This window comes from Vulpes lagopus, chromosome 3 (genome assembly GCF_018345385.1).
Source record: "Vulpes lagopus strain Blue_001 chromosome 3, ASM1834538v1, whole genome shotgun sequence".
Taxonomy (NCBI): domain Eukaryota; kingdom Metazoa; phylum Chordata; class Mammalia; order Carnivora; family Canidae; genus Vulpes; species Vulpes lagopus.
Window position 1 is genome coordinate 20,829,554 of NC_054826.1, and position 25,838 is coordinate 20,855,391.

The 25,838-nt window shown below is 36.7% G+C and overlaps 1 long non-coding RNA gene across 1 annotated transcript in view; it reads right to left on the reverse strand.

Annotated features, from left to right (window-relative positions):
- Positions 1-14,466: 14,466 nt before the first annotated feature.
- The window catches only part of LOC121486743, a 30,160-nt gene continuing 18,788 nt past the window's right edge, over positions 14,467-25,838 (reverse strand). The window contains exon 3 of the long non-coding RNA XR_005986730.1: positions 14,467-15,038. This is a non-coding gene — a long non-coding RNA (uncharacterized LOC121486743). The remainder of the gene's footprint in view (positions 15,039-25,838) is intronic.

Here is a 25,838-nt window from a genome sequence, read left to right on the forward strand (position 1 = left end):
GGATGGGGCGAGCATAGTCTCCCAAACATTCAGTCCATGACAACTGCCAACCTTAAGGTTTAGAAAGATAATGTGCATGCCCCGGCTTCATCAGCTTAGGAGCAAGCAGAGCTTGCTTATGAAACAATAAGTTCTGATGCAAAGACAACTCCTAAGAAGCCAAGCTTAAAATTAAAATCACACTTATCTCTGGCAGTCTGGAAAACTGTGTGCAGTTCTTTCTCAGGAAATAACAGAGAGGAATCATCAGAGATCTTGGTCCCTGATGAAAACTGGCAAACCGGGTAAACTCCCTGAACTATGACGACTGCCTCCAAGCAGCAACACATTCAGTGGCCTAGAGTAAAAATCTAACTAGCTAAAGGAGCTTGAACACAATCCACAACCTAAGGAAGATTTCTGGGTACCCAAGATAAGAGATAAAACAAAGGGAAAGTATATGAATAGGGACAACAGAGGCTGGGCACAGTGGAGAAAATAGACTTCACAGAATGATTTAAGCCAAGTCATGAAATGAATTTTCAGCTGCAAGATGAACGAATTCTGGAGATTGATGAATAGTGTGGTGAGTTTAGTTAATAATACTGTCTTGTGTACTTGGGATTTACTAAGAGAGTAGATCTTTAAGTGTTCTCACCCTATTTGTACACACAATGGTAACTATGAGAGGTGATGGAGGCATCAATTAGCTTGATTGTGGCAATTATTTCACAATATATTTATATAGAAAATCACAGTGTATATCTTAAATATATATGATTTTTATTTATCAATTATACCTGATAAAGCTGGAAAACAAAACAAAACAAAAAACCTGTACACACAGTTTTTCATAGCTATTCATAACAGTTTTACCTGTACTGGCCCAAAAGTGATAATAACCCAAATTCTTACCAACTAATGAAGAGATGAACAGAATATGTTAGATCTTTACAGTGGAATATTATTTGGCAATAAAAAGTAATGAAGTATTGATTCATGCTACAATGTGAATTGATTTTGAAAACACCATGCTAAATGAAAAAAGCCAGTCATAAAAGACCACATATTATGTAATATAATTTATATGAATTATCCAGAATAGTCAAATCTATAGCGGCAGAAAGATTACTGATTACTGGAGGCTGAGAGGAGGAGGGAATGTGGTTACTGCTAATGAGCATAGAGTTTGTTTTAGGAGGAACAAAATGTGCTAAATTTGCATTATGTTGATATTTGTACAATGCTGTGTATATACTAAAATACATTGAATCATACATTTAAATGAATTATATCTCAATGCTATTGTTAAAAACATGAATTATCAAATAGCACAATGTTTCTATATTAGAGTGCATCTCAAGACTTTGACTCCCTTTAAAACTTCCTTATACAAACAAACAAACAAGCAAACAAACAAAGAAAAAACTTCCTTATACATTTGGCCTTCCTTTTAAAGATAAGAATACCTTAGCTTTATTTCAAACATTATACTAAAATGTTCCGTCTAGCACAATAAATGTGTTTCTTATGTTTGAATGCTGCCATTTTCACTCTCTCAATGAGTAAAAAGAATTCTGAAAGAGTCAAGTGTTTTTTTAACACCATAACCAGAATGCTGATTATTATTGAATTGATTGTTAAACAAGCTAGTAATAAGATTATTGGAACCTATTTATATTGCAATCTATTGCTAATGTATGTTTGGTCTAATAGTGCCCAAAAAATCTCCATACTTGTTGTCCAGTAAGTCACATAATCTTCAGACTGGCTTTAGTATTATGATTCCTTTATGTATTTAGACAAATGGGCACCTTATTTTTCACCATGTTCATATTAGAACCTACCATTCTGTGAGCATTTACTTCCTGTATTTCCATGGCTGAAGGCTTAAAAATGAATTTAACCTTGAAAACAGCCATTAGAGTTAAGTGAACCAGTTCAGTTCAACAAACAAGATGTACAAACCATTAAGTGTCCAAAATCAGGGTGATGTTGACCAGATATTTGTCCTGTTTACTACTAAGTTAACCAGCAATGTTCCCTGTTTAAAACCCAGAACAAATAATGTTTTCAACCATAAGATCTACCCTGTCCCTGAGATCTTTTTGCACATATAAAATTTAGCTTTGTTAACTATTAGCAAGAAGCCTTCCCTACCACGGCTCAATTCATCTTAATTAATAAAGTCAGAATCTAAACAACCCAGAAAAATTACATATCAAGAAAAGATTTAGTTTGCTACCAAAACTAATGAATGATTTAAATGTTATAGTCTTTCTGTGTGATATGGATAAAATACAAAAAACAAACAAAAATGACCAGGAACTAGTAATGAGCTTGCTAGTATGTAAAGTCATGCTGCTATTATCTAAATGGATATATACAAGCATAGAAAAGGAATAAAAATTATTCAGAAAATAAAGTGCTGATATTGAGAGAAGAGATGCGAGTAGATGATAAATTAAAAGGGATCTATGTTCCTATCTTTCTCAAATATAATTTGTGAATCTCAGAAAAAGGACAGTGTACTTATTTGATGTTCTTGTCTCACAGATCTTAAAATATCTCTGACAGAAACAGAGTGATTTTTCTGTAAGGGTTTGGACAAATTAATTCAATACATAGACATGGCCATTCCTTGATTAAACTATGAAGGACTTGTAATTTTTGTTTGCTTTCCTCCTTCCTTCTCATTTTTGCCTCTTTTGCAACCCTCCCCTTATTTCAAGAGGAGGCCTGTCCTGAAGACCCCCTGATATGCTCTTACCACAACAGCAGTATAGCTTCACCTTCATCAAGATGTATATTTATTCCTTTAGAACCTGATAATATCTCGAAGTTGGAAGTGATTTTTAGGTCCAAGGTGCAAGAATAAACCTAAAAGATCCTACATTTGAAAAGAGTAAATTTGTGCATGGGAAATAGTGAATATCTAATGATTTACACATCAATAATTGAAATGAGTGAGGGCTAAAAATTATCTTGGAGGAAAAAGGTCTGCTTTTACCCCAAGACAGCACTCTAGAAGAGATGTGGACTCCTTGAAGTAGGCTTTGAGCTTCTCTTTCTGTTTAGCCCCTTTATGTCAAAATAAGGACTATGTTTTAGAAATAGTCCTTTGGGTTTTCATACTTTTTTCCATGGACAGACCTAGAATTTGAGTTTGTTACTTCGCGATCATTTTGGATGCTGAGAAATAGAGAGACCAAAAAGGTGGAGCTCCAAGAAGTCAACTTTGTGTTCAGGAACTTGGATCCATCTTAAGAATGTATTTAATATATCCACAACCCTAATAGGATTTAATGTGAACAAAAAGTTGATAGATGTTCCTGCCATAAAACTTGAATCTAAATTTAATCAAGATTCTAAATCAGGGACGCCTGGGTGGCTCAGTGGTTGAGCATCTGCCTTTGGCTCAGAGCATGATCCCGGAGTCCGGGGATCGAGTTCCACATCAGGCTTCCTGCCTGGAGCCTGCTTCTCCCTCTGCCTATGTCTCTGCCTCTCTCTCTGTCTCTGTGTCTCTCATGAATAAATAAGTAAAATCTTAAAAAAAGATTCTAAATCATATTAAAAGAAACTTTAACGATACTATTAGTCAAATTTAGAATGTAGAAATTCTGTGACAAAAGAAGACTCCAATTATTAAACAAATATATGGCATAAAAAAGGGAAAGGTGAGATATTAGAGATTTAAAAAGACTTAAAGACATATTTTATCCAAATGCAACATAGACTCCTCATTTGGATCCTAATTTGAGTAAACCAATAAACCTCTGAGACAATAGAGGAAAATTGCAGAGACTGAACACTATAAAATATTAAGGACTTATTGTTGATCTTTTCAAGGTTCTGATAATTATATTTTCACTTTGTTTAAAAAGATTTCCAGTTAAATATTCTTATTAAAGTATTTTTGTTTAAATAATATGATGTTTAGTTTTTTATTTAAAATTCTTGAGTAAAAACCTCCAAGGGAATAAAGAAATAAGAAAAGTAGAATAGTGACAATCTCTGAAGTCAGGTTATGGTACATGGGTGCTCATTATGCTATCGTGTTGACTTGGTGTATGGCTGAAAGCTGCCAAAATAAATAATAATCAAAGTACCTCTGTGCAAGAAAGGGATGCAAAGATTATATAGTCTTCATTCACAGAAAAAAATATATATATTAGTTTTGTTTCTCCATTTCTTTGGTTTTAGAGATCTGCAAAACACAACCACTGTAGAATTCAAATATTTTTTTTAAACTTTGCTTCTTTTTCTTGTTATTTGAGTTATTTTAAACTATAAATTTGAAAGCATTTCTGTCACAGTTGTTTCTAAATTTATTATTTGTACTACTTGTAGTAATATTTACTATTTCAATTTAGTTTGTGAATAAGAATAATGTGGTATTATGTAAAAAATAGTAGCTCTTTTATTTAAACTAACAATTGAATTTAAAATTCAATTCTAAATTTCTAAAAATAGAAAGGGGTGACAACATTGCATTTTATCTAAGCTCTGTGCTCCTACCTTTTTGTGTTCTAAGATGTGCCTACCTTCAAAGACCACTCTGCTCTCACGTAAGACTTATTTCCACCATTTCTCGGTGACTCAGGTAGGACCCATTTCCATCCTCCTTTATACCTACCTCTGTAAAACTACAGGCCCTCCCTCTACCTTTCCTTAGATGTTTCCTACTAACGACCATTATTCCTATTGCAGTAATCTGAATAAACTCATTTCCGTAATTGTCCTTCTTTCACAGGGTCTCCACTTGTTTGATCTCTGCTATCCTGGACTCTAGATATTTGCACATCAGTTCTGGTTATTATCAGACATAAGAAAGGATGGAAAGCAAACCCTCTTTGTGACTCCATCAACAGTAATAACATAAAAAGTGTCCAGGTCCTTCCCCTTTTCCCCCAGATCCTCACAACTGCTGGTACTTTGTAATAGATTATATTTGTTTAAGCAAACTGAGTCAACAGTGTGAAACATTTTTACTCAGAGATTAAGGGTTGTTTTCTCTGATATAAAGCAAATTTATTGGAATATGGTGCAAATTTCGAAGACCTTTTCTTTTCTGGTATCTGAGCTTTCGTGTCAAAGTCGTTCTTGTTTTGTTGGGCAAAAGTTGACCCACAAGCAGGGTTCTAAAACTGTGCTAAACCCTTTCAGCTGACTAATGGAATTTTTACAAACTTCCTAAAGAAGCAAGATTTAGAAATACCTCATGCTGTCCATATTTACCTGACCGAAAAACTTTTCCTATGTCAGTTAATTCTGTTTTTCCTCTCTTCAAGAGCCTCTCAAAGCCCAAAATTTCATTTGTTGAGTGCTTTGAGAGGTTTCTTTTGATATGGTAGGATTAACTTTACTGGGATTATTTCCAATTCTAATTGCTTTCCTATGTTATTGGAATGATATGAACTCATATGAATATGTTTCATTTTAAAGTAATAATCAGCTATATACATAAGATTTTGCTTGTATGTACCATGCACATATTTAAATCTTTCATTTCCATGAGATGAAATGCTATGCATTTGTCCTGGATATTTATTACTAAATTTTGTTCCTTTGCATTGCTACACAGATTAACTTCAGACATCAAAAGGCAACTTTTTTTGGACAAATCTTTTAGATTTGTAACAATGTATAATATATAAGGGCAAGGGCAGCCCAGGTGGCTCAGTGGTTTAGTGCAGCCTTCAGTCTAGGGCGTGATTCTGGAGACCCAGGATCGAGTCTCATGTCAGGCTCCCTGCATGGAGCCTGCTTCTCCCTCTGTGTCTCTCATGAATAAATAAATATATAAGGGCAAGGCATTTTGATTTCAGAGTTGTTATGACGGATGAAATCTACTACTATCCCCTATTATCAACTTTTCAAACTCCAAGAAAATGTATAGAGCATAGTTAGGGATTACTTTCTAAATTATGAGATTTTAAAAAAGTTATGAGATTTTAATTAAGTATGACTAAAACACTTTTTTCTCATCAACCTAAATATAGAACTGATTAGCATCCTCTCACCTTAAGCCCTCACTGTTTTAGCTGAGGCTAAACTGATCTAATTCCTACCTTGCTTCCTTCCTTCCTTCCTTCCTTCCTCCCTTCCTTCCTTCCTTCCTTCTTTTTTTTAAATATCAGTGACTTCTAGATTCTGCTCAGGGAATTTCTTAAACAGTACTGTTTTGAACTTGACATTCTCCTTTGTGGGGAGATCCTACTTGAAGACTTAGACCTTAAGAAAGAACCTATGTATTTGACAACCACAGCCAATTTACCTCAGTCTGACCAGAACTGTGGCCAATTTTGTTCCAGTTTGGACTTTATTCATATGTTTTTTTTCTGCCCCTGGAATTGTCAGTCCTTGCTGTTGAGCCACCCACTCTATCTGATAATTCATGAAAACTACCAGTTTTGCTCACCAGTCAATATCACACTTTGTATGTCTAGCCCAGATTTGCCACCACCGTCATTTCTTTCTTGGTCTTACTTGAGCCCCAGTGGTGCCCTCACTGGCAGCCTTGTCCCTCACTCCAGGACTCTTGTCATGTGACAGAGTTTACCGGATGTATCTTCCATCTGGACTTTTCTCTGCTTCTTTCTGGTTCCCTACTGTGGCTCTATACCCTGTAGTTCCACACTTCTGGGTCTTGTGCCTTATTTCTGGATCTTTAAAAGGCATTCACCATGTGAACAATTCTATCCTTCACATATTTATGTTTCATTAGTTTTTACATTTATCATCTTTAACTAAGATGCCAGCTTCACCAGTTAGGAACTCTGACAGGTTCCTGAGTCATATTCATAATTCACTAATGCCCCTATGGTAGTATTTCTTAGAAAAGTGACAGAAGAAAGTCTCATTTGCCATCATGTATAAATTAATGTCCAGCAAGTCTCATACGTGAGTTTCATACTAGAGTTCTCAACAACTGTGTGTTCTTGTTTACAACATGTTAAAGGATAATAGCAGCTAACACTTGAGAATTTGCTAAGTATTAGGGCGCTCCCTGCTTTGCTGTATTTGACCTTTAACAGCCCTGTGATCTGGACATTATTATCTTTATTTGACACATGAGGAAACTAGGAATCAGTTAAGCAACCTCCCCATGGTAACTCAGAAGGGATGAAACTCAAATTTGGAATCTGGCTAATCTTAAGTCCACATACCTTACTGCCATACTGCTTTAAAAGAAGATAACAAGGATGAAAATATCATCTTGTTCATGTATGAATCTGCAGTCAGTATCTAGCATGACGACCAGCTTAGGAAGTTACCAAATGGCTAAAAATTAATTGTGGTGCAATTAGACGAGCTTATAAAGCCTTCTAATTACTGTGGGTGGCTCATCCTTGCAATAATCATTGAAACTACAGTCTCTCATTCTAATCACTACCTTAAAATATGCTCTGGTCTTTAGATTGTAAGTATGTGACCTACTGTACCTATGGTAGAATTGATGCAATGCATCTCTGTTACCTGGATTAGATACTAGGGCATGCAGTACCCATATTCCACTACATACCACGTACCTAACAAATTCTATCTCTTCAAAATGTGTTGGTTGTTTCCTACAGCATCAGTGTATCGGAGGATTACTTTAGGCTTGTTCAGTGTGAGTTTTATTTCTCTACATCAGACAGGTCTACTGTCCAGTTGGATCCTTGCAAATTTACAATCCTCTCTCTATATCTTAGGCTCTGCCTATGTGATGTCAACAACTCTGTGACTTCCCACTGTCACCCACAGCTTCAGACAAAATGCTACTCCTATAGACTCTCTCACACCACTTGATTAGCCTTTAACATCTAGCTCTGACTGAGACTGCCATCTCTTTTGGATCATCTGAGATTTGTACTGCCATTCCTACACCACTGACCTGGTGCCCCAATAATCTAACAACTCTCTCCCTGGGTTTTTATGCCCTGTGCCTTCTGTTTATTCTATACTCTTCGGGCTTATATCCATTCTGAGAGCATTTAGTTCTTTCATTGATGAGATAAGGCAAAAATATCCAAGTAAATGAAATGTGTCAATTCTATGGATAGATTGTGTATGGAACAAATACCAGTTCAGTTATAGCCTAAGTGACTAGCACAGAGCTTGACTCATACTAATTTCAAAATTTTTGAAGAGTAAATGAATGAATGCAGAATTACTATCTAATAATAAGCCTATTTATTCATCTTATATGGAGAGCAATGGATCACAGTCCCATGCAATCAGAAGTGGCCCACTTTGGTGTTATTTCTATGTGTTATGCAGGCAAAATTTTTCTGAGTATTTTAAATATGTTCCCTCTCTTATACCTGTTGATATCTGAAAAGTTCTTAACCTTAAAATCAGAGCTGCCTGTAAATCCATGATATCACATTATTTCCTGGGAGCAGATATTTCTCTGCTGTGGAAGACAAAACATAAGAGGCCGAGGTGCCTGTGGAGAAAGGGTAAGGTAACTAATGCATAGATGAATAGATAGGAGAAATCAAAATAGATTTTGCTTATTTCTCAATTCTGCCATTGATTGGGATAGACAAAATTTTCCCTTCTGTCCTTGCAACATTTTGGAGAATCTTTGACAGAATGACAAATGCCAAGAACTTTTAATGTACGGCTAGGAGATGGGGATATAAGGCATGGGCTGACAGAGGAATGAAACCATAGGGTCCAGTAAACTTCTCTCATTTAAGTCATTTGGTTCTTAATGAAGGTCAGTTTCCAAAGCAGCGTATATCTAATTTAGTTATGCACAAACACTCTTTCTGAAGAATATTATCATGTTAATCAGTTTTCCTTTTCATCTGTATTATACTAGGCCTTTCTTTTTATCATTTATTTTCCTTTTAAAACAATTATTTATGATTCAAAAGTTTTATTATGGCTCATGATAGCCTTTGCATGGAATTTAGTATATTTATTATTTATTACCATTGCTATGCAGGTCAAATTATTAATTTTAGAATCATGTAGCTTTAGAATATTTTGTAACTTGTTTATACTAAGGAAATTTTATTTGATGTGTTCTTTATGAAATCAGTAGATAATAAGGCCTGATCCATTTTGAATTTTTATATCTGTTAGCATTTCTACAGAGTCTATTCATTGTTTTACATAAAATGAATGGAGGAATATTTAAAGTGTAACATATTCTTGATTAATTTTGAATTTATTATGAATATCTGAAGTTCTGGGCAAGAGAAAAAAATATCTTTGATATATAGACTTTATTTGGCAGATCAGTGAAGCTCCCACAATCCCAAATAAGATCAAGAAAAAGGACATACACCTAGACATATATCTAGCAAATTATTATATTTCTCAATTTAAAAAGAAAATATCACAAGCTTTTATTTAAAAATATTATAAACATGAAAAGTCAAAATAGCTGAAAGCTAGTTTAAATAGTGAAATAGGGGATCCCTGGGTGGCTCAGCGGTTTAGTGCCTGCCTTTGGCCCAGGGCACGATCCTGGAGTCCCAGGATTGAGTCCATGTCAGGCTCCCAGCATGGAGCCTGCTTCTCCCTCCTCTTGTGTCTCTGCCTCTCTCTCTCTTTCTCTCTCTATGTCTATCATAAATAAATAAATAAATAAATAAATAAATAAATAAATAAATAAATCATAAAAAAAATAAATAGTGAAATAACATATGTATAACAAAGAGGAAGTGATTGGGATGTGCAATCCTGAAGTCACCCAAAATTTCAGTTCCCTGTCATGATAAAAGAAAGATATTGTTGGATGAGCAAAGAATTAGGGGGAGCATTAGCCCCTGACCCTTTCATACGAAATAATCACAGCAGGTTTCTGAATGAACAACTGATGAAGCACAACCAAGGTCTCTAGCAAGAGCAAAGCATATATGTAGTTAACCCTAAAAAGACAATGTTAAGACGATGGAGTTTGCAGGATAAATGCTTAATAAGTATTCCTGAAGTAAGAGTGAAACTGAGATGGTGCATTTGGGGAAATGTAATGACTATCCCTTGGGTTAGGATGAATGACAGGGTGACAGTGAGTGGTAGCCAATCTACCTTCTTAAGAAGAATTTTACTTATGTGAAGAAAGAGTTAAAGCACTCTCCAAATTTCACACATTAATAGGACTTGTAACTCTGAAATATAAAAAAGAAATTTATACGTCTAAGGATTGAATACATTAGCTTGAAATTCATTTTCTCCTGCTGTTTACTTGGAACCATTTCTAAGAGAAATAGATGTCAGAAGCTTATGAAGTGTGAATAGGACAGTCATTTAAAAACTAATCACTTTCCTTTCAGGTTCTGAAGCTGATAATAGATTTTAGAATTGGGGGGCTTGGTGTGGTGGAGAGAATGCCATGCTCTTCAAGTAGATGTGGCTCAAAAATGTGGCCCTTGGGACACAGTCCTTGCAAAAAAAGACACCTATTTCACAATCTGGAAAAGATGTTCTAAATAGGGAGGCCAAAGGTATGAAAAAGAGCCTCTGAGAACAGAAAAAATAAATGATCTGTTCCACTGCTATATCTAATGTTCTCGGGAACTTGAAACTTGAATTTTGTCTAAATATAAAACACATGACAGAGCAGGCCTTCTTAGTTTTCTTTCTCTGGCATTTTGTCAGGTTTTGCTGGAAAAGAGCATCTCCCATTACATAATAGAATTTCCCCTAATGGAGCCTGGTGCAAAGATGAAACCATGCTTTAAGTATACTGCAGAAGAATAGGAACCGTTTTTTTTAAACTCAGAAAAACTAATACATTGTTCCAATTAAGTTTATTGAATAACAAATAGAGTATCAAGGCTTGAAGGAAATTTTAGTATTTTTTTATTCAACTTCGTCATTTCACAAATGAGGAAGCATATTAAGGATAGTGAAGTAACTGGATCAAAATCTGAAAAACTGGTATTCTGTGGTAATCAAGGGCATCAGATATGTAAAAAAATAATATAAAACATAATAAGATACATTATACAATTGAAAATAAATCAATGTTAGTTATTAGCCCTATACTTTTCTTTTGTAGGGGAAATATCTCCTTACCTATGGTGGCAATCATCAAAATGTCCTTACTTACCAATTAAAATATTTTGGCACATGCATACATGGAAATTGCATGTTCAATGTGTGTTCAATCTCTTGAAAAGTAGATAAAGATAGTGAGCTGAAAAATGGGAAAAATACCCAGATCACCAGTTTGTAAGTTCCAAGGATCACTAAGTCATCATTTAACCCCTACCTTTCGGATGAGTGATACTGAAAACACTATTAGAGAATGACACTCTTGTTATATTTCCACAACTGAAGCAAATATCATAACCCCTCTCAATCAGGAAATCCTCCATATACTTACCATGTATCTAAAGCCATTTCTTCTCTAAAGATAATCGTATAATTTCTACACAAAAGCAAAATAATATAATGAATAATGGTTTATGGAATGTTCTTTCATGTAATTGTTCTTTTTGATCCCCATAAAAGGCCAGAACATTATTCCTTCATTTTACATGTGGAATTGTAAGGCTGATAGATTAAATGACTTGCTTTACAGTTGATGAGGGCTGATGTCATTAGCCACGGAGACAAGGAGAGGTGGCTTAACTAATGCTTCCCCATGGGAAAGAACAGGGAGCCTTCAATTCCAGTTAAGGACTGATATTTGGCAACATTGGCTACTAAGTCTTCTACGAATGATTTTTTTAAAGGGGGCATGAGGGATCCCTGGGTGGTGCAGCGGTTTGGCGCCTGCCTTTGGCCCAGGGTGCGATCCTGGAGACCGGTGATCGAATCCCACATCAGGCTCCCGGTGCATGGAGCCTGCTTCTCCCTCTGCCTGTGTCTCTGCCTCTCTCTCTCTCTGTGACTATCATAAGTAAATAAAAATTAAAAAGAAAAAAGAAAAAAAAGATTCTCTTAAAAAAAAATAAAGGGGGCATGAATTTTTGTATTTAAATAGGGAGCCCATTCTATAACTGATATTCTCCTAGGCATTTTGCATGTTATTGCATTCATTTCCACAATGAACCTTCCCTGTGATTAAAGCAAACTGATATAATTTCAACGATAGTTCTTGGCTTAAAGAGCCATGAACTGAACAACTTGTTTTTATAGAGGTTTGAATTAAGTAGAAAATTACTTGCTTTTACACACACATACACACACTCATATATATAAAGGGGTGTGTGTGTATATACATATATATATGTATGTACATATATATAAAGGTACATAATGACATGGTTGTTAACACAGGTTCTGAGTCAGATAGATGAGATTCATATCCCCCAGCTCAGCTATTTACTAGTTTTTGGGTCTACCCAGCTGTATGACCTTGGAAAATCTCTTGAGTCTCTGTTTCTTAATCTACAAAATAGGAGTAAATAGAATACTTGAAAGACTGTAGTAAGAATTAAATGAGATGTTTATAAAGTGCTTAGCATATTTTTTAGCACATAGTAGTTTCAATAAATATTAGCAATGACAGCACATATGTGCTATATGGTTCCAAAAATAGATTTGAGGCAACTATAAATATTCATTAAATAGTAGTTACTCACACAGACTAATAAGTATGTGAAGAAATTGAGGGGACAGGGAATTAGAGGATAAAGAATAAGATGATGTTGATAATAAGATTAGTGCATAATATTTGCGACAAAATGTCCTGTGCATTTCTTTGTGGAAGCCAAAAATACTGCTTCAAGCTTCCTAGCAATTAATACACAGAGGAAAACAAAGTTAAATTAAATTTTGTCATGCCCTTAAATAAAAATAAAACAATGCTTCAGGGCAAGACTATGTTTCTTTTGACCAATTCAGTAGCTTTCTTCATTTTGTGGGCATTGTGACATTGTAAACAATGTCTTCAACATCTTCCCAATAAATACAAAAGTAAACTTTAAATTTCTTATATGTTGATGTAGGCAAAGCCCTAAAACCAAAGTATAATTCAGTGAAGCAATTTCATGAGTAAGAGGGAAAATATGATAGCTTGATGTAACTCCAGTCTCAGCCCCAAATTTAGGGTACCAAGAGATATAAATGAACTCAACTCAGCAAATCTTTTACAGATAATATTTATTAAAACGAACTTTTTGAGAGTATATTGCCCAGAACAAAATTAAAGTTACACTTTCTGAGAACTATCTGGGAATTTGATTTTTTGGGGCCCAATTATGAAAGATTCATAAACTTCAATTATTATTTTTTTCAAGAGAATATTAAATCGTTTATTGATTACACATGATAATGGACGATACACAAGGTTTAATCACATCTATAATTTTATCTGATACAATAATTCAATTTAGATATATTGCACAGGATGTGCCAACAATCATAATAACCAAATAAACTCCAGGACTTTGCTCAGGTGACCCTTTTAACGGCGAACTCCTGGTCACAACACATTAACTGTCAGTTCAACCACACCAAGGTTTGTGGAGACAACGGCTTCTATGTCCAAGCAGGTTGCAAATAAATTTCGAATGGAACCTGGCATCACCCTGAAGGAATTTTAACTTCACACTGTTGGGGTAGCTTACCAAGATGGCTTCAGAGTAGACTAACTTTACACAGCACATTTAAAAAAATACACATTTATTCAGCGTCATGATCAGACTATTACATTTAGCAATCAACAGCATGGGTGCAAAAAAAAAAAAATCTACATTAAAACCCTTTGTTGGAATGCTTTACACTTTCCACAGAACAGAAACTAAAGTAACCTGTTGTACAATTAGTGACAAATACAGTCCTCAAGTGTTTGGCCCATACATATGAGTATTGTGTAAAATATGTCTTCTTTGCAGCAAGTAGGCCCTGCCACCACTGTGCTTGGCTGAGTTCACAAATCTCTTGTAACCTGTAGCTTCCCTGTCATTTCTCTGGTTCTCTCCTGCTAAGCTTTGTTTCCTGGCAGTAACTAAAACCTTCTAAAAAACAAAACAAAACAAAACAAAACCTTCTGCCACTGCCATAGCTGCTGCTGCTGGAACCGCCACAGCCACCTTGGTTTTGTCATTTGCAAAGTATTGGCCTCCACCACCATAGGGGCCAGAGCTTCTGCCTCCAAAATTTCCTCCTTTCATGGGTCCAAAATTTGAGGATTGATTGTTGTAATTGCCAAAATCATTATAGCTTCCACCACCTCCAAAGTTGCTTCCATCATTACCAAATCCGTTATAGCCATCCCCACTGCCACCACCTCTCTACTGCCACCAAAGCCACCTCGACCACTGAAGTTCCCTCCACACCCAAAGTTGTCATTCCCACCAACACCACCTCCACGACCACCACCAAAGTTTCCAGAACCACTTCGGCCTCTTTGGCTGGACGAAGCACTAGCCATCTCTTGCTCCGATAGGGTTTTCCTTACCACACGGTTGTGGCCATTCACAGTGTGGTATTTTTGAATGACAATCTTGTCTACAGAGTCATGGTCACCAAATGTCACAAAAGCAAAACCTCTCTTTTTGCCACTGCCTGGGTCAGTCATGATCTCAATCACTTCAATTTTCCCATACTGTTCAAAATAATCTCTTAGATGATGTTCTTCAGTGTCTTCTTTAATGCCACCAACAAAGATCTTTTTCACTGTTAAATGGGCACCAGGTCTTTGAGAATCTTCTCACGAGACAGCCGTCTTTGGTTCCACAACTCTTCATCCGCCTTGTGTGTCCTTGCATTCATGGCTGCATCCACCTCCTCCACGGTGGCATACTGGCCAACCCAAAGCCTCTGGAGCACTTGGTGTTTGGATCTCTCATTACCACACAAGTCCGTAAGCGTCCCCCATTGCTCAAAATGGCTCCTCAGACTCTCATCAGTTGTTCCAAAGCTCAAACCTTTGATGAAGAGCTTCTGCAGCTGCTCAGGCTCTTTGGGAGACTCTGACTTAAACCTGATGGCTGTGGGAGGGGAGACTTTACCGATGCTTACCCAGCGGCATCCAGGGGCAGAAAGGAGTAATCTAACAAACGTATCTTAAAGTTCAGTTATTAAATGAACTGGAAGTTGCATTGATATTTCCTTATTAGATGTCTCATCACATGACAGGCCACCATAAATTAAACCACCTAATTAGAGAGATAACATTTTTTTTCACTTAGACTTTCCAAAATCATAGAAGTCTTTATTTAAACAACAACTATGATAAAAGAGTAAGCTTCATGATGGAAAGAACTCTATCTTCTTTAGGGCTTGATCCCCAAAACTATAACACTCCCTGACACGTTATAAAAAATAATTTTATTTTTAAATAACAAGGAAATCAATAGGTGATCTGAAGTGTACTCCAAAGAGGAGGCAAATATGTAAGTATCAGGAAGGACCTGAGAAGAATTTACAAATAGATGCAAAACTGAAGACACTAGCTAATATCCACAGGAAGATAATGGATTACATTTCATGAGGCACAATCTGCATTCCTATGAACCAGAATCCTTTGCATTACTCTCAGATTTTTACAACTTAGTTGTAAAATAGCTCAAAGACTGAGCATTAGGTTGAGATCACAATGAAGTAAATGCTAGACAGGAAAGTCAATAATCCTCTTGGTCTTTTTCACAATTTTCCCTGTAGTAGTCACTCCGAAGTATTTTTTATGAGCTAATCATGCATACTGATTAACCAATACATTTAAATTGGATATATCATATAGAGAAATATTTAAATAAATACAAATGTATAATTTTTACCTTTCCTCACTACTCTTATCACTGTGAATACAAATTTTCTTCTCAATTTGCCTTCAATTAGATAAGCTCAAGTCCTTTTGCTTACCTGTGTCAAAATCTTCTGTGCCTGTATTGCTCTGTGTTTGGACCTTTAGGGTCATTTCTTTTTTTCTGCTACAGGTGCTCTCCTCAGAGGAGTATATTATGTCTTCTTTGCTTTAACTGCTGGCAGTTTTTAGCTCTTTGGTTATCTATTCAATTTCTGATTACCTTTTTTTTCAAGGGAAAAAATAAGTCAGAAGTACAGGTTGCCCAGGGACTTACAATTGGGCAGCTATATGTATATGTTTTGATTTGATTTGATTGATTTTTGGTCCGACTGAGCCCTCAAACCTGTGGAGTCTGATGTTTCCTCAGGCAGTAAATGTCAGAATTTATTCTCCATTGGTATTTGGAGAATTGGAGAATCGGTTGTTGGTGCTGGCAACACTCTAGTTAAGTGATGAGCAGAGAGGGCTGTGGAGAAGCCTTAAGAGTTAGAAGAAATCCAAGAGATCATTATGTGGTGGAAACCAAGACAGAATTTTCTAAGGAAATAAATGGTTACTAGCATCAGTGCTGCAAAAAAGTCAAGTAAGGAAAGGCCTGAAAAGAATGAATTGTCTTTAGTACTAACTTTTGAAAATAATTCCAGGGAGGAGTCAGGATAAGAATGGGGTAGGGGTGGAGAAGTACATAAAAAGGGGTTTGAGGAAAACCAGATGCAGTGAATTTAAAAATTACCTTGAAATGAGGAAGTGAAAAGTGCATAGTGGATATAAATTTTTTGACTCTTTGTGTGCCAAGCAGCAATTCCAAGCTGTTTATACTGTGTCATCCTAGGAAAGCTCAGTATCTTACTCTTGCTTTGTACGTAATGGTAACAAAATTACACGGATATCCCAAGGCAAAGAAGATGATATACAAACTTAGATCTGCAGTGCTGCACATTTTCTTTGTTTTTATCCACAACAGATAAGTTGAGTTTCTCTGTCTTAAAAAATTCTCTAATTCAGAACCTCTATTTTTCTAAGATACCAGATAACTGAAATAATTTTGTAAGGATCTCTTGGGTCACATCACAATAATCCAATTTAGCCAGACCTAAAAGGTGGCACCTAATATACTAGTGACTGATCTTTTTCTTTTCTTTAAATCACTTCTTGTAATGCTAATTTTAAATAAGCTCTGAGAAGAAAATTGACTTTAAATGCCTAATGTAATTTCAAAATGTCACAAACTTTTAATAGACAGCTAAAAAACAGTTTTGCTTTTTTTTTTTTAAAAATGTTCTGTCTCTGAGATGAAAAATGAGAAGTTAGATATAGTTAATGCAGTTATATCTGAGTCAACCATTCCCAGAGCCACTTGAGATGGAGAGGATATTTTTATTCATTTATTTTCTTGCTAATTAATATGAATTAGTGCCACTGAAATTTAATTAGCTCAGAGTTGGAATTTTCCCCTTAAACAAAGAAATGTTGTTTTACCATTTTATTTATTTGTTTAAAAGATTTATTTACTTATTTGTTAGAGAAAGAGAATGTGCACGTGCATGAGTGGAGCAGGGACAGATGGAGAGGGAGAGAGAATCCCAAGCAGACTCTTCGCTGAGCCATCCCAGGACCCTGAGATCATGACCTGAGCCTAAACTAAGTCTTTCACTTAATCAGTGGGAATGCAAAGGCAGCATATTCTCATGGCTACCATTTTTTGTTTTGTTTTGTTTTTGTTTTTATTTTGAGATGAACCATTACAGGTATGGCAGCCTTTGTGATTGTCAATTATGTATAATTTTAGTATAGAAAGGATTTCACAGTTCTTTGAGAGCATTGCTTCCCAAAATAAAGCATACAAGCAGAGGGAGTGGTGTGTGTAGTGTATCAGCAGGGGGATATGAATTCTTTAAAAGAAATTTTCAACTCTTTATTTTCAATTTGTTGATGATCTCTAATGTAACATATGCACATTAGGAATTAAGAGGGGGCCTTCCATATAGCTTCCTAAATTCAGTGATCATTTTTGCCTTTATTTTCTGGTGTTACTCCCATCAAAGAAATCTCAATCAGTGTTAGGGAACACCCCATGAATGAATGTAGCATAGTAGATCAAACTGATAAAAGTAGTAGATGCATTGAATCTTCATGAGGCACAAAGAAAAGAGCCTGAACCATTTTATTATAAACTATTACCTAGAGGAAGAATGAACACTTTAACAAGTTATTAAGTGAGAATTCATTACAATTGCCGCTAAAGGATTGTTGCTGGCTGGCATTTAGTTTAGAATGAAAGCTGATCTGAATTAGCAAAGAACCCTGGAAGTTATTAATGATATTTTGCAGAACATACACAATAACAACAATGCCATGCTCTGAATTTGTATTGTTGAAGTTAAAATACAGGAACAGACTAAATGTAGAACCAAGTCTGGGGTTACATCTTTCTGCTTTTAAAAACGTTGACAATTTAGCCTCAGAAAAAACATTGCCACATTACATTAATGTTGTAAATTTAGATTTTATTTTTGCCTTGGTTATCTAATTGGCAAGTTTACTCTGCTTTTATAGTTTTGTTAGAGCTAACCATAGTACCTTTACCTCTGATCATATTAATATTAAAACAAAAGTGATTTTGGTCAACAATAAGAATCTGGAAGAATATTTTCCTTTTAAAGGCATCTGTGGCTGAGAAATGACTGTCTGCCAAATGATCCATTTGTTCCCTGTTTTAGATGGGGTTTCCTAGAAGCAGAGCCAGGGACTGGGATTCTTCTATAATGATTTATTGAGGAAGTGATTTCAGAAGAGGATGGGGGCTAGGGGGATAGTGAAAGCAAGATAGAATTGAGGAAGGAGCTAAGCAAGGATGTGGTCTCAGCTGGAGACCAGCTGGAACCAGGTTGGTTCCACTAGAAGCTATGGAGCATAAATTTCACCAGCTTATCCAGTGTCACCATGGGTTGCTGCCCCCTGCAGTTATTATAATGGCTTCCATTAGGAGGAGGGAAATAGCTGTGAGCCACTAAAGATTGCTAAGGCATGAGAACTGGGGGATGGGCATTCCAGCCCAGTAAAGTAGATCTGGACAAAGCAACCATGAAGCCTGCTATAGTGCCTGCCTAGCAGTGCTCAGATACACTTAATACACTTCTCGAATTAAGTTGACTCCATCTAGTCACAGCTCTTCCAGGGTCCTGAATGGTCAGTGTTCTGGGAAGACTGACAAGAAGTTTGTTTAGATAAACTATAGCTCTTATGGTGCAATTGATCGGGAGATACTTTTTATCTTTTCTCCACTACCAGCTATTCAGTAATGCCTCTTCCTTGGCTAATAACTCTGCTGAACTAGTTGGCTTGCCTTATGGCATCTGATGCAGTTACCATGCTTTTATCAGCCTGTGGTTATTAGAATTGTTTGTTATAGTAAAAATGATCATGGAAATACAAAGAGATAACCCAACAAATCACCCCGCTTGCATTGGCTAGCAGTATATTCATCCTCATGATGAATAGGATCAGTTACCCCTGCTGATATGGTAACTGTTTTGTTTTTGTTTTTGTTTTTGTTTTTGTTTTTGTTTTTTTGTCTGATGGTGTACTGGCTTGAGGAGCTGAAAGTAGCCAGGAATTAGTTATAGCTTTAAGTTTATTGGGACTCTCCCTGTGTCTGTTGGTGGAAGCATCCCCCCTCCAGGAACCAGGACCACAGAGCCTAAAATAACAGAAGTGGGGAAACACAAATTCCCTGAGTGGGTGACTGGGAGTGGTGACCGGGAGTGATGATGAATGGGCCCATTCTTGCTTTTATTCCTTCATTCCCAGACTTTGCTTTTTTTTTTTTTTGTTTTAAAGATTTTTATGTATTTATTAATGAGAGACATACACAGAGAGAGAGAGAGAGAGAGGCAGAGAAACAGGCAGAGGAAGAAGCAGGCCCCATGCAGGAACCCCAATGAGGGACTCAATCCCGGATCTCCAGGCTCACGCCCTGGGCCAAAGATGGCACTAAACCGCTGAGCCACCCAGGCTGCCCCCAGACCTTGCATTCTAATTACTGGTGACACAGAACTATTAATGTCCATTGTTTTAAGGTATATACTGCATCCTGAAGAACTCTCCATCCTTATAAAATGTCTTCGACAAGATGGAACTTCAACAGCCCTTAGGAGGACTTTCTACCACTATTAAGTCAGCAGCTTCTGAATGATCCAGAATATGGTGGGATCAATAAATAGATACCATGGCTATGTTCCACCACTGCACATCTTTTGCCATAAAGCTTGTCTCTTGGTCCCTAGAAATGCTAAGTGGGATTTGGAGGATTAGATCAGACACTTTGGAGTGCTGCCAGCTGAGTGCGATGGGCAGAGACTGAAAGTTGTTTGACTATCCAGATGAAATATTACCTCTGTAATACACAAGAGGTTTGATATAATCAACTTGCCGCCAAATTGCTGATTTGTCTCTTTAAAGGATGATACTGTATTGTCAGTGTTTTGTGTTGCTGGCGTATTGTACACTCATTCATGGTAGCAACTGATCATCCTTTGTGAGAGGGAACTCATGCTGTTCGGGCCCTCACATGGCTTCATCTCTGTCACCATTTCTTCTCTGTTCTAGAGCTCATTGCATGAGCACTGAGTCAGCCAACAACAGATGCTAGTTGCCATCTATTGGCGAAGTCACCCTGTCAACTTTGTTATCTAGTTCTCCTTCCATGATGGACGCTGTCTTGTGAGCCTTGATTTATGATGCAAATATTGTTATATGTTGTACTCATTCCCCACCTCCATCCAATTGCTTCTTCCATGCCTCTAATCTAATCTTACTTCCAGGCTTCTAATTCACCAGATAAGCCATTTATCATGCAGTCAGTTTTTGTCCTTATCATAGACCGCTTCTTTGTGATTCTCAAAGTGGATGAACAGATGCACTGCTTGAAGTTCCTCCCAGTGGAGGATTTCCTCTCTGTGGAGGACACTCATCATTGTCTTTCAGGGCCATCCTTGAGTGGAGTATGGTTCAGTAGAAGCACATTTTCAGCTTGAATCTATATACCAAGCCAATCCACCTGCGAACCAAGCTCAGGTTTTTCTCCCCACCATTAGCTATAAATAGAATCTGCTTTGGATCCCCCATTCTGGTGGATATGGAAAATAATGCTTTTGCAAGTAAATAGGCCTGCCAGGGCAGAGAATTCTTTTTTTTTTTTTTTAATTTTTTTATGTTCTGCCTCTCTTACAACAAGTATTGTGTTTTACTATTTAGCTCTGTCTACTCTCAGTCAAAAAAGATGAAAGTACCTTTAAATACTGCCAAAGAGGCCTCTAATTCTCACATTTTGCTTTATATTGATAACTAATAGATCTGAGCCTTCCATTTTCTCTCTTCAATGCATTAGTGGCACTTAGCATCATTCAAGCAATTCCGAAGTCCTTATAGCTACTATTTCCTTTGTACCTCTCAAAACCAAAGGCACACATCTGTCCCACTCCACCCCTGTTCTACTCTAGATCACTACGGGTGAAACTCTTAGTGATTGGACAGCTACAACATGCCAGGATAGTAATGCCTAGTAATACTCCACTTGCCACTGTCTGTTAATTGGTATACAGCTTTGAATGGTCTTACCTCAGAATCCTATCGTTCAAGCAAGCTTCCTAGTATCTATCAGTACAAAGTCTGCAAGGTTGCATTCTTTAGAAGCAGTCTGAGGTGAAGAGTTGTCTGCAAGTGAATTACTGGGGTAGTACTCTGAGAAGTTGGAATGAGGGAAATTAGAGTTAGGGGAAAAAAGGCTAATCAAGGTATAGGTCTCAATAGGAATCTGTCTTCAGCCTGATCTGAGGAAGCTCTGGAGTCTGATTTTCCTCTATCATAGAGGTGGTCACTTTGAGGCACAGGGCCTGACTTTGTATATCAATGTACCAGTCTTTGTGTGCTATCCCTTGGGAAATGGGAAAACTTCCCAGGCAAGATGGCTCCCGCTTAGCTGGAGATAATTCTAAGGAGAAAGGGTGCAACTCTAAGGTCTTAGCAACAAACACAGTAGCTGGGAGATGAGTTCACCAACCCAGTAATGGGCCTGAGACACCAATCACAGCTTTCACATTTTTTTCTCCTTTCAGTTATGCTGGGCTATATGACTATTTCTAGCCAAATGAGAAGCACAATTTCTAATTCGTCTTTTCCTGCTACAGTAATTTAGAACACTACATGTTCCAGTTGGTGAGTCTATGAGATGATGGAACCTTTATCATCCTAAGTCTTTAAGTGACTAAGTGAGCAGAGACCCCTGGAGTATGTTGGTGCACATGTGCATTGGGAAGAGAGGGGCATGTGTAAGACTATGTCATGCTCAGACTTTAAAAAAAATATTTTAATTAATTAATTAATTAATTTAAATTTAGAGAGCATGTAAGCAGCAGAGCGGGTTGGAGGGTAAGGGAGACAGAATCTCAAGAAGACTCCCTTCTGAGCACAGAGCACAGCATGGGGCTTGATGCCCCAGATCATGACTGGAGCCTAAATCAAGAGTTAAATGCTCAACTGAGCCACCCGGGTGCTTCATACCCAGATTTTTTTTTTAAAGATTTTATTTATTTGTTTATGAGAGACACAGACAGAGAGAGAGGCAGAGACACAGACAGAAGGTGAAGCGGGTTCCATGCAGGGAGCCTGACGTGGGACTCGATCCTGGGTCTCCAGAATCACACCCTGGGCTGAAGGTAGGCGCTAAACCGCTGAGCCACCCAGGCTGCTTTTGGAATATAGTAGATCCTCAATAAAATTTTATTTAATGTATGACTGATAAGGAAGTCTGGGATTTCCTAAAACCCAGGTTTATCCTTTAGTGTTCACCCATCTAGATAGAATGTCTGGTAATGGTAACAAGCACAGCTAAGTTTTAGGGGCAGAAAAATCCTAAAGGATTTCATTGTCTTACTTTCACTCAAAGTTTTACTGTAGAACTTCATCATACTTTTTTGTTGTTGTTGTTCCTATTTTTTTTCTCCTTAGGGGATTCACACTATGAAAAAGCTTACTAGCTCAATCTAGCTACTGATAAGATACTTCTGGCATGTCAACAAATAAACTCTCTTGAATCTAAGCCAAACTGGAATCTTCTGTTGTCCACAACATTAGAACATTGTTTGAGAATATGTTCCTTTATTCCTGTTATGTGAATGTAGTGGCTGTCTGAATACACGATTTCTGGTTACTAAGGAGTTGTCTTACCCACCAATATTTGTTTAAAGAATTGCCTGTTTAAAGGATTCAAATAACCAGTTGATTCTAGGGTGTCTTCTACTCTGTCACAGTTTAAGAAGTTTGACATCTTTGTTAGCTTTTGAGACAGAATTCTCCTCATGAAATGACTTCTTTGAGATCAAAACCAAACCAAACAAGCAGGTATCAAAGGGAAGAGGGAATATTTGGCATACCAGAATTCTACTGCTGCGAGAAACAAACATTTTTATTCTGAGTCAGCAGTGCTACCTCAGGCGTCTGAAAATGGTTCCTGAACCAGCGTCACATACTCTCCAATACAAATAAACGAACAGAAATATATTGCAAACATTTCAAGCCCAAGTTCTCAGTCCAATCTGCCATTTCTTTAAGGCAAAGAGGAAGATTTCAATAAGAACATTATAAGACTCAATTGTTTTTGAGCTTTTATGAATTAGAAAACCATCTGTAGGGGATCCCTGGGTGGCGCAGCGGTTTGGCGCCTGCTTTTGGCCCAGGGCGCGATCCTGGAGCCCCGGGATTGAATCCCACATCGGGCTCCCGGTGCATGGAGCCTGCTTCTCCCTCTGCCTGTGTCTCTGCCTCTCTCTCTCTCTCTCTTTGACTATCATAAATAAATAAAAAATTAAAAAAAAAAAAAAAAAGAAAACCATCTGTAGAGAAGCCCTGGGGAATATAGGAATAAACATCATCTCGAGATTTATGATCTGGCCCTGAAATTCTACCTCTTACCACCTCTGTGACCTTGAACAGGTTACTTCACCCCTCTGGGTCTGTTTCCTTACCTCTACTTAGACCCCATTGAGGATTATGAAACTATTGAAGGTTAGAGTAGATCTCTAAGATTATTTTTAGTTCAAATATCCTTTGGTTTTATAAAAAGGATGATGGTTGAAATTTTAAAAATTATTTGAAAGATTTGGGGAAATGATAAACTGTTGATGAAACCAATAGTTGTAACAGTAGGAAGGAAAACCAGATTTATTGAGTGCCAGCTATGTGCTAAACATTGTGCTAAATGCATATATCGTGTTTAAGATTCACAACAGCACAGCCAGGCAGTATTATTATCCTTATTTGACAGATGAAAATAAGTCAACATTAAGCAATTTAAATAGCTAGTAAATAGTGAAACCAGAATTTGAACCCAAGAAAACTTCACCAAAGCCCTTGTTCTTTTTAGGAAGCAAAAAAGGAAGTTAAGAATACTTATCTGTTAGAGAATAACTGCTATTTTGAAGGAAGGTTTTCTGAATGAAGTTATAATATAAGAACTTTAGTGTTGTCCTGCTGACTTTTGAGACTTTTTGCAATATCCACATTTGGGGCAATAGAACCTATGTGATATTTATGATGTTTATTTCAACTTGGTAACCTTCACAAAGCAAACATATACTCCCTGTTTTATTCATTTCACTCATGGAGCTCTCTTTCTTGTTATTTTTATACCTTAGGGAGAAGGGAAATTATTCTTAATGAGAAAAAGGAGCAAGCAAGACTAAAGCATCAGCTCTGAGCCCATTATATTACAATATTATCACTTTCCAAAACCCATTAAGGGCCCAGAAAGCCTGCATTCCTCTTTGGCTTCTCTGTGTATTACAGGGTCTACCAATACTAAGTGTTCAATAAATGCAATCTCTTATAAACTAGACTCATATTTTAAACAAAAAATGAAAATAAAAAATGGAGAATGATAAATTGCCCATATACCTCTCAAGACAAAATAATTCAGTAGTTGTGCAAGGGTCTTAAAATGTAAAATTATGAATTTTAAAGATGAACATAAAAACAAATCATAATGTTTGTATTTTATGTAGAGCGTACTTCTGGTATGAAAACATGTTTGCAAATTTTACCATCTGGAATTTTCAGGCAGGCTCTAGCCTATTTGAAATTCCCCAGCAGTATTAGCACTGAGCATCCTCATAATTTGCCAGGGTTGTATTCCCTCATTTAAAGTCAAGAATAGCTCCCTGAGTTATTTTGGCTCACGTTTTGAAAAGAGACCAGAGCAGCTGCACAGGAGTGTTGGGTGTCCTCATAGTTCATCCCTTGAGAGATGTTTCTTCCACTTATTGCTGTTTGTTCCTATTTTTAAATCATTGTCAGTACTTTTTCCTTGGCTCTTCTCACTGTCTACACTTGTTTTTTGGCTCTTCTACACAAATGATTTTATGTCCTCTTTCTCTTGGATTTAGCATTAGTTGAACTCATTCGCACATTTTTGGTCAAAGGTGAACAAAGAGTTCTTTAAAGCATTCAGCAGATGTAGATCCTAATTTTACTTTTTGGTTTCAAACAATGTATCATATGAAGCTCTTGGATATTATACTCTGAGTATTCTTTTTAATTTGTCTTCTTCTTAGCAACAACACAGTACTCTTGAAGGGATTTGTTTTAATTTTTTCCCTCCAACTTTTTTCATTAGATAATACATGTCTGCAGGGAATACTTCCTTTGCTTTGGTTTCAGTATGGTCTTGCATTTTGTGAATTATCAATGCATTGAATATATAGAGACCTTTTTTATTTTTAGCTATTTAAATTGTAGATTAAAAGATAGTCCTCTCAGCTGGTGTTAATTGGAGAAAAGCCATCATTAAGTTTGCAAGAGTTTAGAAGGTAATCAAGTGAGGCATACACTTACTGACCTTGTTAATCCCATCACATTCATGATTTCTTCCTTCTTTCTTCAGAACCTAAGACTCTTTCTATACCCAGGGAAGTTACAACTTTCCCCAAACTCTTCTACCAAACCCCAAATCCATTTGACTTAGGAGCCATGGCCCTTCAATAACCAACCACCAACCTCAGAAAAACCCTGAGACTTCATACTTAGCCATGTAAATAGATATGTGAATAGAGAACTAGTTTCTGTTTTTGAAAGATTCATTTTGAAGGTTTATTTT